Source organism: Saimiri boliviensis, chromosome 15 (genome assembly GCF_048565385.1).
Source record: "Saimiri boliviensis isolate mSaiBol1 chromosome 15, mSaiBol1.pri, whole genome shotgun sequence".
Classification (NCBI taxonomy): Eukaryota; Metazoa; Chordata; class Mammalia; order Primates; family Cebidae; genus Saimiri; species Saimiri boliviensis.
Window position 1 is genome coordinate 38,950,714 of NC_133463.1, and position 17,792 is coordinate 38,968,505.

The 17,792-nt window shown below is 33.0% G+C and overlaps 1 protein-coding gene and 1 pseudogene across 1 annotated transcript in view; one reads left to right on the plus strand and one right to left on the minus strand.

The window, feature by feature from the left end:
• The window catches only part of CNBD1 (cyclic nucleotide binding domain containing 1), a 472,954-nt gene that overhangs the window by 50,581 nt on the left and 404,581 nt on the right, over positions 1 to 17,792 (minus strand).
• Positions 6,900 to 11,819, plus strand: LOC141581399 (CCA tRNA nucleotidyltransferase 1, mitochondrial pseudogene; annotated as a pseudogene).

The following is a 17,792-nucleotide window of genomic DNA, read 5'->3' on the forward strand; positions in this document are numbered from 1 at the left end:
TTGGAAGACAATATTGTTAAAATGTCCCTATTACCCAATTAGATCTACAAATTTAATAAAACTTGTATTAAAATCCTGCTGGTGTTTTGTTTTTTGTTTTGTTTTGTTTTCAGAAATAGACAAAAGATATTTACATTTCATATGGAACCATAAGGGATTACAAATAGCCAAATCATCTGGAGAAAGAAGAATGAAGTTGGCGTCATCACAACACCTGCTTTCAAAATACCTTACAAAACTTCATAATCAAAGCTGTATGGTATCGCATAAAGACAATCATATACAGTAATAGAACACAATGTAAAAAACAGAAATAAATCTATGCGTATATAATCAATTGATATTCAACAAGGGTGCCAAAAATACTCTTATTTTCAACTATTTATTATTATTTCCATTTCTAACTGTATACTATTTAGCTAGAGAAGCTATTAAATTTTGTATTTCTATCTTAACATTTGACATTTTACACTAAAATATTAGCACAAATTAAATTATATTAATCTTTTGGCTAGTAATTGTATAAATACTCTTGTTTGTGTATATAATTATAATAAGCAAACACAGATATTTGGTTCCTTTTTCAATGTTTCTCCCTACTATTTTATGCTGTTGTCTTGCATTATTTAAAACCTCCCAGGTGGTACCAATGGATGATTTCAGACATTTTTGTCCTAATCTAGATGTTACCACTTAGTAGCTATTTCTAATTGGTTTCTGGTAAATCATTTGGTCACATTTAAGTATTTTTTATGTGTTTTCCTTTTACTCAGAATTTTTCTTAGGGTTTGCTACTAAGTTTTAGATAATGCATTTCACCTGTGTTTCCTTAACTCCAATTCAACTTATTTTTTAGAAAATTATTTCATTCTTTATACATAAAACAATCAGATTCACTCAATGTAATCTTACAAATATTATAAATGTGCTTTAAAAAATTTTGCAGATATTCTGATGGTGAAATAATATTTCCTCATTAATTGATAGAGTTTTATGACCATTATATTATTTCCTCATGTTTTTCCTTTTGTTTTTTCATCAAAAACAAATGTAATTCTCTAGTCATCAAGATCTATTCATCATGGATATTTACACATAAATTAAACAAAAAAATCAACACTTAGCATTGTATATGAGCCCGGATAGTTGGGTTCCAAGATGTGCTCTAATAGTGGTTAAATATTTGTCCTGAAATAAATTATTTACTTTTTCTAAGGTTCTGATTTTTAATCGATAATATAAGAAGTCTGAGGAAAAGCATGGGACTCGGACCGAATTGGGTCTGAATTCTGGCTCCAACACTTGCAAATTTCTATGTATTTGTGCAAGTTACTTATGCTTTATAAGCTTTTGTTGCCTTACCTATAAAATAGGTTTAATAAGCTTAACAAAGATTTTCTTTAAGATTAAATGAAATAATGCAGAAAAACACTTTAATATAGTAAATAATTGCTACCTTAGCTATTAAAATTATTAATGTGAAGATTTCTATGAAAGTAGCCAAATATACAACTCTATCACCACATATGTCAAATGCATGCCAGGTATGTTAATATGTGGTTTCACATCTGTCTGAATATTTTTAGAAGATAATTATTTTTAAGCTTGTTTTTACTGTTAAAAATATTAGCATGTGCCATGGGCTAAATGTTTATGTCCCTCAAAAATTCGTAGGTTGAAATCCTAACCTCTAATATGATGCTATTAGGAGGTTTCTTTTGGCAGGTAATTAGGTGCTGAGGGCGGAGCCCTCCCAAATTAGTACTTGTGTAAGAGCTTGCTTTCTTTTCTCAGCCACTTGAGAATACAAGGAGAAGACAGCTATGTTTGCAAACCAAGAATGTATCCTCACCAGACATCAGATCAGCCAGGGACTTGATCTTTTCATTTCTTACCCTCCAAAACTATAAGAAAATAAATGTTTCTTAAATTTTGAACCTGGAAACCATCATTCTCAGCAAACTGACACAAGAACAGAAAATCAAACACCGCATGTTCTGACTTATAGGCGAGTGTTGAACAATGAGAACACATGGACAAAGGGAGGGGAGCATCACACACTGGGGTCTGTTGGGGGGAAATAGGGGAGGGACAGCCGGGGGTGGGGAGTTGGGGAGAGATAGCGTTTGAGAAATGCCAGATATAGGTGAAGGGGAGGAAGGGAGCAAATCATGCTGCCATGTGTGTACCATGCAACAATCTTGCATGTTCTTCACATGTGCCCCAAAACCTAAAATGCAATTTAAAAAAAGAGGAAAAACCAAAGTGGGGACTGTTCTAGGTAGATGAAACAAACATAACAACCAAATACTATTTGTGAAAACTGACTGGATCAACAAAGAAAATCTAAACATAGGCTAGGTCTTCAGATATTAGGGAATTACTGTCCTTTTTTTAAAGTATGTAATTGTATTGTGGTTCTGTAAAAGACTGTCGTGATTTTTATGAGATGCATGCTTAAGTATTTAGAGATGAAATGTCATGTCTGTAAGTTACTTTCCAATGTTTGGTTAAAAAAAATGGTAAAATGTTGGTTTTTAAATCTAGGTGGGTACGCAGTTCATTTTATTATTTTTAAACCTTTCTGTATATTTGAAAACTCATAATAAAAAGTTCTGGAAAATAAGGCCGTTAAATAAATAAATAAGTGTTTCTTGTTTAAGCCAGTCAGCCCATGGTAATGCATTAAAGCAATGTGAACTAGGAACTTACCTATATTTTCCTTACAGTCACAATGTACAGTAAATGATAGAGTATGCTGCCAAATCTTTGAACTAAAAAATTCATCTTTGCTTTTATTTGATGCTATAATCCTTAATATCACATAATTTTTAAATTCACCAATCAACATAATTAAATATTAACCTATTAAGTTTTTATGGCAGAAAGTACAATTCCTCCAGCAAGAGATCTATTTCTCTTTTATCAACATATTCTGAATGGATCTAAGGCCTGAAAAAAGACACACATGGGATCTTGAATATATTTTCCAAAGCATTTTAGGAAGGTATTAGGGAAGGAATTCAGTATTCCTTTGAACTCAAATTTAATTTCTCCTATAAGGTAACTATAAGTAAGTTTGTAGAATTTCATTTGTGCAGACATTTTAAAAATAAGAGATGAAAGTTTGTCTTGCAGGATATAATGAATTTCATTCATTTCTTTAAAGCTTTGGAATAGTTTCTATGCCAATATTCTAATATAATAACCTTGATTCAGTTCCTATGCTATCTTAAGAAAACAGAATCTGTGTGATACTCAAACTTACTATAAAAACTTACAAGGAATGCTTTGCTTTTGGAAAAGATGGCCATTGTAAACTTTCTCAGTAAATGCACCGATAACCCTAGCTACAGATATTTCTAGGCCTTGTTCTGTTAACACTTGTTGGGCATTTATCTAATATAGTCTATGGAGGTTAATTTTAAGTATTTGTTTGTCTAACTTTTTGCTTTCTCTTTCAAATGTGCTAAATTCTACTTACCTCTCTCTGTGTTAATCGACACCACATAGCTTACCCTATGACATTTGTTAAGTTCCTGGAAATCTGTAACTAAACTATCAGCTGTTTTTAAAAACAATGTTGTCAGCGGATTACAAAAGTGCATTAATTAAAAAACTAAGAGCTGAATTTATGTTTCTGCCATCTCTTGTACATATGTTCTTATATTATTCAAAAACATATTTTAACTTAGATACAATAGTGTATACTTTATGCACATATATTTTCATTTCTAAATGTACTGTGTAATTATTTCTCAGTGGAAGATTTCTAAGTGTTAAGGACAAAAGAATAATCACTAAAAGCATACTTATTTTATGTTCTATTTCAGAAATTATTACTTTTTTGAGAACATCTCAGAAAACCTTGCATTTTTGCCAGTTGCATGACTCAGTGTAGCACTTGGTAGTTGCTATAACAAACTAAAATCTAGGTTGCTTAATTCAACAAATGTTTGTCACTTACACAAAGTCCAACACAGATGTTTCTAGCTATGCTATTTTTCTGAGCAATTCCATCCAAGAAAAAAATCCCAAGGTCTAGGTTCTCACCATCATGTGATTCTGCTATTTTGAAGTACTTGACTTCCAGACAGTAAGTAAGATCATGGAAAATCATAGATTTCATGGCCAGGCAATAATATGTTCCCTCTAATCTACTAACCAGAGCCAGTTATAAGGCTCCAAACCTAACCGCAAGAGGGGCTAGGAAATTTAACCTGCGTCTATACCAACAAGGAGAAAAGTGGGGGTTGTTTAGTTTCTAACTAATTTCTTCCATATAAGGCATACAAGTCTAGAACCCTTTTGGGTATGTAAAGATTGGCAGTGAAAATGAAAATCCTCAGTAATATCTGTTATACTAAAGTTGTTCTTATTAGGATCTTGGTTTAAGGAACTACATCCTAAATGCGGTACTTTTTATCATTTGTGCATAACTCTGTATATTTTATCAAATTTCTTAGGAAACATTTTATTTTATTAAAGCCTTCCTAAAAAATTAGTGAAAATCAAAATTTAGCAATCTACCAGGATTTGATACCAGAAATACCCAAGAAAACCACTATTGAACAGTAAAAGACAGATGAGGTGCACAGTAAATATTCACTATGAAGATTGTATTTCAATGGTTATGCTACATTACTGGAAGTAGCTGACATTTACATGTTGATGGAGCAAATTACTGCCTACATTCTGATTTTATTTTTTATGAATTATTTTTTAAGGAATTTTTTAGGGGATTAGTTTTACCAAATAATATAAACAACCAAAAGAGAGAAATGTTTATACTATAAAAGCCTAGTTGGAATTACCAGTAGCTGTAACACTGAATTCATCAGATGGAAACTGTTGTAGTTTCTAATAGTTAAGCAAAGTTTTGCAATACAAATATTAAAATTCATTAGGAAATACAATGTGATAACAAGTTTATAAAATGACATTTGTCCAGGCTTTAAGGTTTACACAGAAACGTGGCCTGAAATTATTTATAAATTTATCCTAAAAATACAGGGTTTTTTTTTTTTTCATATAAGATTTGGTTTTTTTGAACTTAGTATCTGACTAATATTATTTACTAAACCAGTTAGGCTCTCCAGCATGAATTGGTAATTTCCTGTAAGCCAACATTTATTTTAATTTTCTTTCATCTACAGTCAATTAGAATTTTGGAGCATATAAAGTATTTTCTAAGTGAAGACATATAACCTATAACTTTACATAACTGTCATCTAAAGTTCTTGCTGAAAAATAGTTACATTTAAGGCATCATAATTACAAGAGTATAAAATCAAACCTGTGAATGTTAAGAATTACAACTGAACTAATTATTGGTAACAAAATGCTGCATGTTTAGATAAATGAGAAATGTATCAAGGGCTCTCCTTACAATAATGCCTTTAAAAAAAGTCTGCCTAGCATCCCTGCAAATTATGTTACTTGAAGTCAAGATCAACAATATATTTCAGTATTACCTAACTGGTTGGTGGCCTCACCATTAAACTAATACCCCTATAATTCTGGGTCAATAGAAGCAACACTGGTCATTAATAATCATTTTTAGAAAAACCTACTCTTCAATAACATTTGCTATTTTTCTTGAGACAAAAATATGAGCCAATAATTAAACCCATAACTTTCAATTTAAAAATATGTAAACTCTGCCTTTATTTATTACTGGAAGAATTCATCCATCCAAATACTTGATATAGTCATAATTTTTAAAAGTTATAATCTAACTACTAAAATAAACAATATGATATAAGTATGTAATTAAAATTAGTTAATGTAACAAATGTAAGAGGCAGAAAAAGGAAGAAAATAATCACAAGTTTACCTAGGTATACCACAATTATATACAAAGTTGACATTGCTCTTCCTGGAAGCCCACAAAACATGAAAATATCATGGCTTATACCATCTATAAAAAGGAATCATAGTTTATATACAAAAATAAATTTATTCTATACATCTGAAAATTTGCCATATGTGAGGTGATTGAACCTAATTATTAAAAACTTTGCCACATAAAAGTTTAAGAATTTTAATAATTGTTGATAGGTAAGAGCATCAGAAAATAAAAGAGGCCACTTATTTGTGGACAAATAAAGTATCAGGTAACCAAAAAACCATTACTATATTGAATTTCAATGTCATCAATGATTATAACAACATAGATTCTTTTCTACCTATTATAATCTTTTGAGAACTTAATCTTGGAGACTGTGTTTATGGTGACTCTAAAACAGAAAATCAATCCAGAGGTTCTGAAGAAGTTTGGAAATCAGTGGATTGTGAATAAATATTATATTTATTATTTATCTAGTGAGGAACCAGAAATAATAATAGAAAACTAGCATTTGATGGGAAACATCAATGTATACATTTAATAACCTCAGTGAAAACTACAAGAAGGATAAACTAAAAGATATCTGCAACAGGACACGTCATAAATTGTCAAAAATCAAAAATAAAATCTTGAAAGCAGCACTAGGAAAGTAACAAATCATTCACAAATGCTATTCCATGGTATTAACAGGAACTTTTCATTGGAAACCATAGAGGTCAGAAGGAGGAATAACATGTTCAAAGTTCTGACAGAAAGACTGTCAGCCAAGAATTATAAATCTAACAAAACTGATCTTCAAACATAAAAAAGAAATTAAGATGTTTCCAGATAATGACTGAGAGAACTTGTCACTTGCAGAGTTGATCTACAAGAAATAAGATCTTCAGACTGAAAAAGAAGGACAGTATGTGTTAATTCAGTTCCACATGAAAAATAAAGAGCATGAGCAGAGGTAATTATATAAATAAGTATAAAACACAGCATAAATATACATTGTAACTCTTCAATCACAAAAAAAAGAACATAGATGACTCAAACAGAATGTGGGGAATGGTAGAATTGACCTAAGAAACCAAATGTTACACTTGAGTTCAGGGTTTGTTAACTATATCAACGTAGCTAGTCAAAGTCTAGCCAAAATTTAGACAATTATGGTTAAAATATATAGAATAAAATAACTACAAAGGATAATGAATTTTAAAAGATGAAACTTAAGGGGATGTTGGATGATAAACAACAAAGGAGAAAAGCAAGGAACGATTATTGCCAGGCTTCATGAAGAAAATTTTGAGATTACTACACTATGTATTGATGTCACCACTGATGGAAGATATGCTGAGGTGGGACTCACAACTGACTGAGAGTAAGATGCTGAATACAGAGATCTCACTATAAATTCTATGTTTTTAGGTTTTGATGGCACTTTGTTTAACTACTTTAATGGGTATGAAGATTTTAAAAATAAGAAAGCTAGATTTTTGGACATGCTAACAGAAAATACAAGAGGATTATCTTAGAAATTTAAGATACTTCAAGTTTTATGAAAGAATTGTAGACAAACATGGTGATCATGATACTGAGACTTAGGAAGCAATTGCAGAAAATGCAGAAGACTCGGCTAAAATATCAGGAGAGAGGATTTGGGTGGAACTGAAAAAATTCTTTTTGGTAACCATGTAAATCATTTGATTCACCTTATCTATGATCTTGATGTGACTCCTTTATGGGTTTACCTGCTAATGCAAGTTTAGAAGAATTTGACAAAGTCAGTAAAAATGTTGAAGTTTTTTCACCAAAGCCAATGACACTTTTGGCCTCGTTACTCAAAGTACAAGATGATGTCAAAAAATTAGATTTGAGGTTGAAGATCGCAAAAGAAGAATAAAACCTTGGCTTATTTATAGTTAAAAAATAAGAAAGACTTAATTAAAGCACCAGACAGTTCAGAACCATTGAAACCCTATCAAGACTTCATTATAGATTCTACGGAACCTGATACAACTACTTGCGTACGTGAACTACGGAAGTACCAAGGGAATACATCAGTGGTACAATCCTCCATTTCCTTTACGTGGCCGTGCCATCAGAAAAGTGGACATTTCTTCAGGAAAAGAAATTGGGACAACAGTTGGAAGAACAGCAGAAAAAATGTGGTTACCAAAAGGAAAAAGATGAATTTCTGAATTACATAAAGAAGATCTAAATCTGATGGCTACTAAAAAGCAGAGCACTTTTGGTGAGACTAATTTTCTTCCCTCCCTCTTAATGAGGTTTTAGAAATTATACCAGAATAAAAGCCAGTTTAGAGGACCTCTTTAGAATAACAAATGTCTTACTTTGTGAATTATATTTCAAGAACTAAACTGAGATCTGTCTTTCTTGATCTGATTTATATCACTGAAATGTACAGTTCTTTTGGAATAGTTTCAACTGAGAAAAGTATAGTTGGCTATTATCTTAACCTGTTCAGGGTTTAAAAAAAAATTTGTTTTTGCATAAGCTGGTACTAAGATTGATCTTAAAGCGCGGTAATTGTCTTGAAAAAACAAAGTTTATTAATGTTTGCAATCAAAATAATTTGTATTATGGTTGTCTATGATGTGTCAGTTCCTATCTGAATTCCAAAATAAACTTGTGCTTGAAAAGGAAATGATTGACAAGTTTGCATAAAATATGAATATTAAATGTGTCCTCAGTTTCTGGCATTCATACATACAGGATTTGTTCTGGCAAGCTATGCTTTAGTATATAGTTGATATTTTTCTGTCACAATGATTTCTTTATGCATGCAGAGCCCGGGAAAGTCATGGGATTAACTTGAGTGTTACTCTTGACCTTATTATTTTAATAAAACATTGGTATTGGAAGATAAATGTGTTTATGTGGTATCTGACAATGTGTATCAGGTGCCATATACAGTGATAATATGCCTATCTTTACAGTAAAAGTTAATACAGTAAATGTGAACTTACTAATAAAAAAAACTGTTAGTATAGTCATTATAATATGGATCCTGGAGACAGACTATTGGGGTTTGATTCCCAGTTGTACTCCTTAATAGCTCTGTAATATTAAGCAAGTCATGAGAAGGAAAAGAAGGACAGGAGGGAAGCTGAATCTGGCATTTGGAAGCTGGCCTGGCATGTTCAGTTGGCCACATAATTTCCCTATGGCAGATTTGCACAGAATGCAACCCTCTGATATGTTATCAATGAGTGTGATAAAACGAGACAGGCAAGGTCATTTCATAATGTTGTCTAAGCACAGACAAAAGCAAGGCCAGCTTGCCACCTATAACATACCAAATACTCATCTTTTGGCTAAAATAAGCAGCTGCTACTTCTCTCTCTCTCTCCTCTCTCTCTCTCTCTCTCTCTCTCTCTCTCTCTCTGTGTGTGTGTGTGTGTGTGTGTGTGTGTGTGTCTGTCTGTCTGTCTGTCTGTTTCTGTCTCTCTTTCTATCTCTTTCTCTTTTTGAGATAGGTTTCTGTTCTGTCGCCCAGGCTGGAGTGAAGTGTCTCAATCACAGCTTACTGCAGCCTTGAACTCCTGACTCAGAGATCCTCCTGCCTCAACACCCTAAGTAGCTGGGAATACACGACTAAAATACTAGATTTACAGGTATGAGCTACTATACCTGATCTACTTCTTTATTAATTACATATTTATCTTCACTCTAGTCTGCCCTTCTAAAACATAAGGTTTATTAAGATATATTGCTTTTTGGCAGCATTCAATCTAGAACAATTTCTGCTTTCTTAGACTACCTCCCAAATTTCTCAACTAAAACACAAATTCTATAACATATTCTTCTAATGTCCTTTTGCTGAAACAATCTATGGTTCCCCATAGTATATGTTGTCTCTCATCCCAATGAATAATAAACCCAATTCAGTCAAACATAGAAGTGTCCCTCATGGCCTTTGGATAGAGAATATTGATATCACTTAACCTTTCTATACCTTAGTCTCCTGATCTACAAAACAGGGATATTAAATTTACACTATCAATGGGTTGTTGTGAATATTTGATTAGATAAAACATATAAAGTATGTAGAATAATGCCGGGAACACAGTGAATACTCCAAGGGGATTAAAAACTGGGAGAATCAGCTCAGAACCCAAGGCAGTACATCTCATAACAAGGTACCAATTTTTTAAAATAGATGTGGAGAAGCAGAAATCAAGTCCTTCATACACACTGAAGGTATAAAAATGTTGAGAATAGAGATTAATAGAAGATTTTTGAAGCAGATTTCTCTGAGAGCTCTGTTCTAAACCTCACTATCACAGCTGCAAAAGGATGTAAAGAGAACGATCTCTTTATCATCTCAACTGATAAAGGGGAATCTTCAAAAAGCCCACCTGGAGACTTACATAAGTTTTCAGAAGTTAAAAGCCACAGTAGAGTACACTATTGTCTGACAAATCTTAAGACATAAAAAGGTAAGAGACAGACTACTTGACAGCTGATAAACAAGCTACGTAAGTGGCTGCCTAGACAATGGCCTGCCCTCTAAAAGTCTGTCAGAACAAATAATATAGGAGGGTCTTCCTATGCCAACTCTCCTATGTAGGCCAGATATAAACTCACATGTAAAAAGAGGATAAATCCCAATGGTATTATATCAGTGAGAGAGAAGTCTAGGAGTAAAGTACCCTCAGCAGAGGAAATTTTAAGTTATCTCTGGATTCCCAGGGAGGAAAATGTATTACCTTATTGAGGAATTACAGGCAAAAGGTTCTTCCCCAATATTAAGGGATATCTAAAACTCTTTGAAGGTGCTCACTAGAAAGGCTTAGCTTGAAACAATTGTCAAACACATAGTGAAAAAACAGTTTATAACAGTAACAATTAAGAACATTTTCACTTCCTTTCTTGTTTGTTTGCCATCTTCCTCTCTCCAGTACCCCATGCTGCCCCATGGCAGAGAGATCAGAAACATAAATAGAAAGCTTAGGGATGGCAGTGGAAAGCAGAGATACCTGTTGTGCTCTCCTTACCCACTGCTGACCTTCAGCAGTACAATTGCAGAGTTCTAAAGTGGCTCCCATGACCTTCAGCCCATGGAGTTACTCCTGTGATTATGTTATATTACAGGGATTTTGCAGATGTAATTAAGGATACTAACCAGTTACCCTTAAATAGGCAGGTTATCTGGGTGGGCCTAGTGCAATCACATGAATTCTTTAAATGCAGAGTTTCTTCAGCTAGCAGGGAAGAGAAAGTTTAAAAATATGAGAAATAGTCTAGAGAAGGAATTCTTCTTTGCTGAGATGGAGAGGGCCAGGTGGATGGAGCAGCCTCTGATGGCTGAGAGTGACCCTCAGGTGACAACCAGCAAGAAAACAGGAATCTCAGTTCTGCAGCTGTAAGAAAATGAAATCTACCAATTTGAATGGACTTGGAGGTGAACTCTTCTCCAGAGCCCTAAAATTAGATCACAGCTTGGCCAACACTTTGATTTTAGCCATGTGAAAGTCTAAGAATAGAACCCAGTTGAACCAGCCCAGACATCCAACCTACAAAACTGTGAGATGATAAATGAGTATTGTGTAAAGCTGCTAAATTTATGGTAATTTGTTATGTAGCAATAGGAGATTAATACACACATATAGCTGGCCCATCGACCTACCTTGAAGTCTGAATACTTGCTTCTTACTAGGTTAGATTTATTATTATCCCAACTGAGAATATTTGGCAACTAAAAATGACTTATAGGGCATTTTATGACTTAAGAGTTATTATAAAATCATTACATTGAGTTTTCAATGGGCAAGAAAAGAACTCCAACTAAAAAAAATAATAAAGGATATGGGAGACATTATAAAATTCCTTTGTAAATACTTCCTGTGAATTGTAACTGTTCAGCAAACCAGTTATTTATTGGAAATCTAACAACTGCTTCTGATTATATTTTAATAGAGGCATTCACAAATCCAGATTAATATTAATTTAAAAATTTTTCTACAATGGGAAAACAAAGTTATATTTAATTTTTTAACCTAAATATATCAAAATTGTGTTAGATTATTGTTACCAGTAACAAACAAACCTACTTACAAGTGGACCTTATTGTTAGACATGGCATGGCAATGTAAACATAGAATTTTATATTGAATCAATCAATATAAAATTCATAAAGGATCACATTTTACAGTGGAACAAGTAGTTTCAAGTATAGAAAATCTGAAAATGAAAGCATGATATTAAACATTTTACTGTAGCTTTTTTATGGGCTAAAATCAACTCTGCCATCTATAAGTTAAAATGGTTTAACTACACATCTGACAATGGTCTAATATCCAGAATCTGTAAGTAACTTAGACAAATGTACAAGCAAAAAACAAACACCACCATTAAAAACTGAGCAAAAGACATAAACATACACTTTTCAAAAGAAGACATACACACGGCCAACAAGAATATGAAAAAAATCTCCACAATATCACTAATCATTAGAGGAAAGAAAATCAAAACCACAATGACATATCATATTACATATCAGAATAGCCATTCTGACTGAATTACTAAAAAGCAAAAAAATAAAAATAAAAGATGCTGATGAGATTGTGGAGAAATGGAACACTTATACACTGTTGGTGTAGAAAGCAGTAGAAAGCAGTGTGGCAATTCCTGAAAGACCTAAAACAAGAACTACCATTTGACCAAGCAATCTCACCACAGGGTATATACCCAAAAGAATATAAATTGTTCTATCATAAAGACACATGCACAACGATGTTTATTGTAGCACTGTTCATAACAGCAAAGACATGGAATCAACCTAAGTGTCCATCAACAATAGAGTAGATGAAGAAAATGTGGTACACATACCCCATGAAATACTATGTAGCCATAAAAAAGAACGAGACCATGTCCTTTGCAGGAACATGGATGGAACTGGAGGCCATTATCCTTACAAACTAATGCAGGAACAGAAAATCAAATACAGTTCTCACTTACAAGTTGAAGCTAAATGATGAGAACACATGGACACATAAATGGGAACAACACACCCTGTGGCCTATCAGATGTGGAAGGGTGGGAAGAGAGAGGGGATCAGGAAAAATAACTAATGAGTACTAGACTTGATATCCAGGTGACAAAATAATCTGTATACCAAACCCCCAAGTCATGAGTTTACCTATATAACAATCTTGTACATGTACTTCTGAATGCAAAATAAAAGATAAAATATTTTAAAAATAGACTATAAAAAGACAAATCAGATTAAAAAAATAAAAAAGTAAAATAATTTAATACCTTTGTTAGAGAAAAAATTTATCAAAAAGCCAAACTCAAGCAAAAACTTTTTCTTCTTACAAAAGAAACAAAAAACTTTACAAAGTTTATGAGTGGTCAAATCTATATTGTTGGGCTAAAATATCAAGGTCAACATTATTTTCTGAGTAATATTATCTTTTCCACACATTAAGGTGTGTGTGTATATACATATGTATAATATACACATATAAATATATGTGATATACAGTATTTTTTGAGATAAACTTCATATCTCCAAGTAAAAATTACTTTCAAATGTCAGCAAGATGTTCAAAATATTTAGCTAGTTTTCTCATTGACAAAATAGTCTAATATGTTTATAAAATACCTACTGGAATAAAACAATATGTTGAGAAACAGCTTAACAGAAATTTGACCCAGCAAATAGTTGTCAAAGATTTGTCTAAAACTTTTTCATTGTCAAAGATTTGTTTAAAAAAAAAAACTCAAAATTTCACTCAAATTTGTAACTTGCATTTGTAAAATTTATCATGTGTTACTAATGAATAAAACAAATTATAAGAGGAAAAGACACTTTTAAGTATTTTTATCTGACTTAAAAATAAGTGTCCTATCATATTTTTAACTTGGAATTGCATATATCAAATTTTTAAATCACAATGCAAAAACACAAAAGGGGAAAGAGTTGTGTATAGCCTGTGGCAAATATTTCTAGAGCTTAAATCCTTTTGATTTTAACTTTATTAATTTAACAAGGAGAATCTTTGTTATAAATTGTCTCAGCATTAAGGTAACATACTAATATGTTGGGAAGAAGTTTTTGAATATGAACATATTTATTGTCCCAGAAATGCTTAACAAAGATATCTATAGTAAAAAATCTGACCTCCTATGTTTTGTATTAGGCATTACAAGAGATAGTCTCTGGGAATTCTTTCTTTTTAAAAACAAGCAGAAACATTCAGATAGTTTATATCAATAACACCTTGGAATTAAAATTTTCCTTTTGGGTAAGGAAGGTTAAGTACATTAGCTATCCTTATTTTTCAATCATAAATTGTTGAATGAGATATAATTTTAAAAAGCAGTAATTTATTTTATTGATCAAAAGCAATTCTTTCTCATTACAAAAGTAATACAATTATTTTAATGGTGAAATGAGAATTTCAGACATTAGTAAAATTAAAATAGTTATGTTGATTTGCAATTATCTTTATCTTAAATGACTTGAGTAATAAGTTCTGCATCTGGACAAAAATATATTATCTTTATAAAAATAATCAAATAAATTACATCCTCAGCATGTGAAAAACAGAGGAAATTTATATTTGCTTAAGCTTAATAACGCTACTCTCATTCTTATTTAGATGTTCAAGGCAATGTCTGAGAAGTATGCATATAGATTAAAAAAAGATATTTCCTAACTTCCAAAAGTTAACCACCTAAATGAACAAATCACTCCTCAAATCCTTTTAAATATTACAAAACTAATTATTGTATACATCTTTACTGTATTTTATATATAGACAGTTGCATCTGTAATTCCTCAGTAGAGCATTTAACATTTATGAAGTCTTTAATATTCTCTAGATTCTATTCTACCTATCTTGAAGTGTAGGTACAGTGAGCAAATTGCTCTCTTTGGGCATTTATCAGATATTGTTGATTCATTCAAGGGGAACTAGATCTTTACATGATTTATATGTGACCAAATAGAAAGTATGACCAATATTCCTGGAGAAAAATAAGCATTATTTTTTTAGTAATTTTCTTTATAGTTCTAAAAGAATTACTGTATTTAAAAATTCTTGAAAAATTAGAAAGTGAAGGCAACATAACCAACTTATAATTGAAGATTTTATTGGAACATAATGATTTATTTGTTTATTTTTAGTGGACATTCTCAAATTTAAATTATTCCTAACACCTATGTAATATAACAGCTAATAATAACACTTGATAGCAAGATGACATATCATGGAGTTTGCTCATGTTGAGTTTTCTAGCACAGCATTTTCATTTGTCTTCAACTTGATATTTTTAAGACAAACTTTACTTTCTCTTGGGTCCTGCCCTATGTTATTTCATATAGATTGGATCTATATTTTGAATAATAAAGGAAGTGGATGGAGACAGAATATAGCAGATTTAATGCATGTTAATATCATTGTTCTTCATGAGAGAATTATTTCAGCAAAATTAACCATTAATTTTTCATTAGAATTATTTAGTACTTTAAAATATCCTTAAATTCTCTTGGAATATAATATGAAATATTAGAATGTAGAAATAAAATACTTTCTGAAAAAACACAATATTTTATTCCCTTGTACATTGTGAAAAAACAAGAAAAATCTAGTCCTCAAGCACATTTCCATTTAGAGAATGTTTAATAAGGCACACAACATGTCAGTAGCTTTGAAACATCACTTGCAAATGAACAGGCTATGGAATAAATTTAAAATATAAATAGTATATACACAAACATTACGATATCCCATACTATGCCAAGTATTTGAATTGTAGGCTGTCAAATGACAAAGGAGATCGCATTACGTGACTGAAAGAAACACTTTTGTATGTGATCATTAATTTTATTTGCCACTTTGACTGGGCTAAGGTATGCCCATATAGCTGGTAAAACATTTCCAGATGTATCTATGAGGGTTTTATTTTAAAGAGATTGGCATTCAGATCAGTAGATGAAGTAAGGAAAATCCACCAACACCAATGCAGGCAGGTGAACATCTACAGCTAGTGCTTGACTTACGACTACGATTGGTTCCAACAGGCCGGTCATAACACGATTTGGTCGTAAGTTGAGTAGGCTATATGTACAGTACTGTGAAATGATGTTATAAAAATCTTTAAGTCATATTTTATCATAATTTTCTTTCATTATTGTTATATATCATAGTTTTCTTTGTTCATTTTATGCCATTTTTATCATCTCTACACCATTTTGTTTCTTATTTTTACATTCGTCAGGTTTAAGTAAAACACTGCATTACCAGTACAACTGGTTTAATATTTGCAAAACATACACAATTAGAAAATACAGGTGCATACAAAAATACAAAATACAGGTGTAAAAAATACCATAGGAAACATTTTCCCAATTGCAAAACATATCAAAATATATAAACATGTACAGAACACAAATTGCTATACCGAGTCTGGGATAATGGTTGAAATGGTGCAGGCGGAGATGGTAGTGCTGCCAGAAGCTGGTCCACACTGTCATATGCCCAGCTGAGCAACGTTTGCGCTGCCAGACGTGGAGCAGTCGTGGCTAGTGATTGTGGTCGTAAAGTCGAACGGTCGCAAGTTGCATAGGTCGTAAGTCGATCAATACCTATAATCCATTGTGGGCCTCAATAGATTAAAAAGGTCTATGTCTCATATTCTGCATACACTGATGCAAGCGGTGGGTTACCAAGGTCTTGGGAAGCTCCACCCCTGCAGCTTTGCTGGATGCAGTCCATGTGGCTTCTTTCATGGGTTGGTGTTCAATGCCTGTAGCTTTTCCAGGCTCAGGGTACAAGCTGTCCATGGCTCTACCATTCTCGAGTCTGGAGGGTGGCAGTCCACTTCTTACAGCTCAGTAGACAGTGCCCTGATGGGGCTTTGTGTGGTCGCTCCAATCTAAATTTCCTTTTGGCACTTCCTTTGTAGAGGCTCTCTGTGGGGTCTCTGCCCTTGCAGGAGCCTTCTCCCTAGGCACCTAGGCCTTCTGAAACATCCTCAATCTAGGTAGAATCTAGCAAGCTTCCTTCACTCTTGCATTTTGTACACCTGCAGACCCAACTCCATGTGGAAGCCACAAAAACTTACAGCTTACATTCTCTGGACCAGTAGCCCATACTGTATCTGAGGCTCTTTGAGCCCAGGCTGGAGCTGCTCAGATTCTGAGAGCAGCATTTTGAGGTGGCACAGGGCAGCAGTACCTTGTGCCTGGCCCCCTAAACCATTCTTTCCTTCTAGGTATCTGGGTCTGTGATGGGAGGAACTGTCTCCAATATTTCTGAAATGCATCTGAGGACTTTCTCCCATTATCTTGAATATTAGCACTTGTCTCCCTTTTAGTCAAGCTAATCTCTCTAGCAAGCTGTGGCAGAGAAAATTTGAATTTTTCAAATTTTATGCTCTGCTTCCTTTTCAATTATAAGTTCCAACTTTAAGTCATTTTTATGCTCATATATGATTGGAGGTTTTTGGAAGCAGCCACACCACTTCTTGAATGTTTTGCTGCTTAGAAGTTTCTTCTGCCAGATATCCGAGCTCACCACTCTTAAGTTTAACCTTCAACAAATCTTTAAGGCATGGACACAATGCAGCCAAGACTTTTGCTAAGGCATAACAAGAATAACCTTTATTCCATTTTCCAATAGATTACTTGTTTCCGTCTAAGGCCTCATAAGCCTGGCCTTCACTATCCATCTTTCTGTCAGTATTTTGGTCACAACCATTTAGCCAGTCCTAAGAAGTTTCAAACTTTCCCTCATCTGCTGTCTTCTGATACTTTCAAAGTCTTCCAACTTCTGCTTGCTACCCAGTTCCAAAGTGGCTTCCCTTTTTCATGTTTATTTGGCTCACAGTTTTCCAGGGTCAACAAGCATGGCAACAACATCTGCTTGGCTTCTGGTGAGGAATTAGGAAGCTTTTATTCATGGTGGAAGATGGAAGGAGAGCAGGT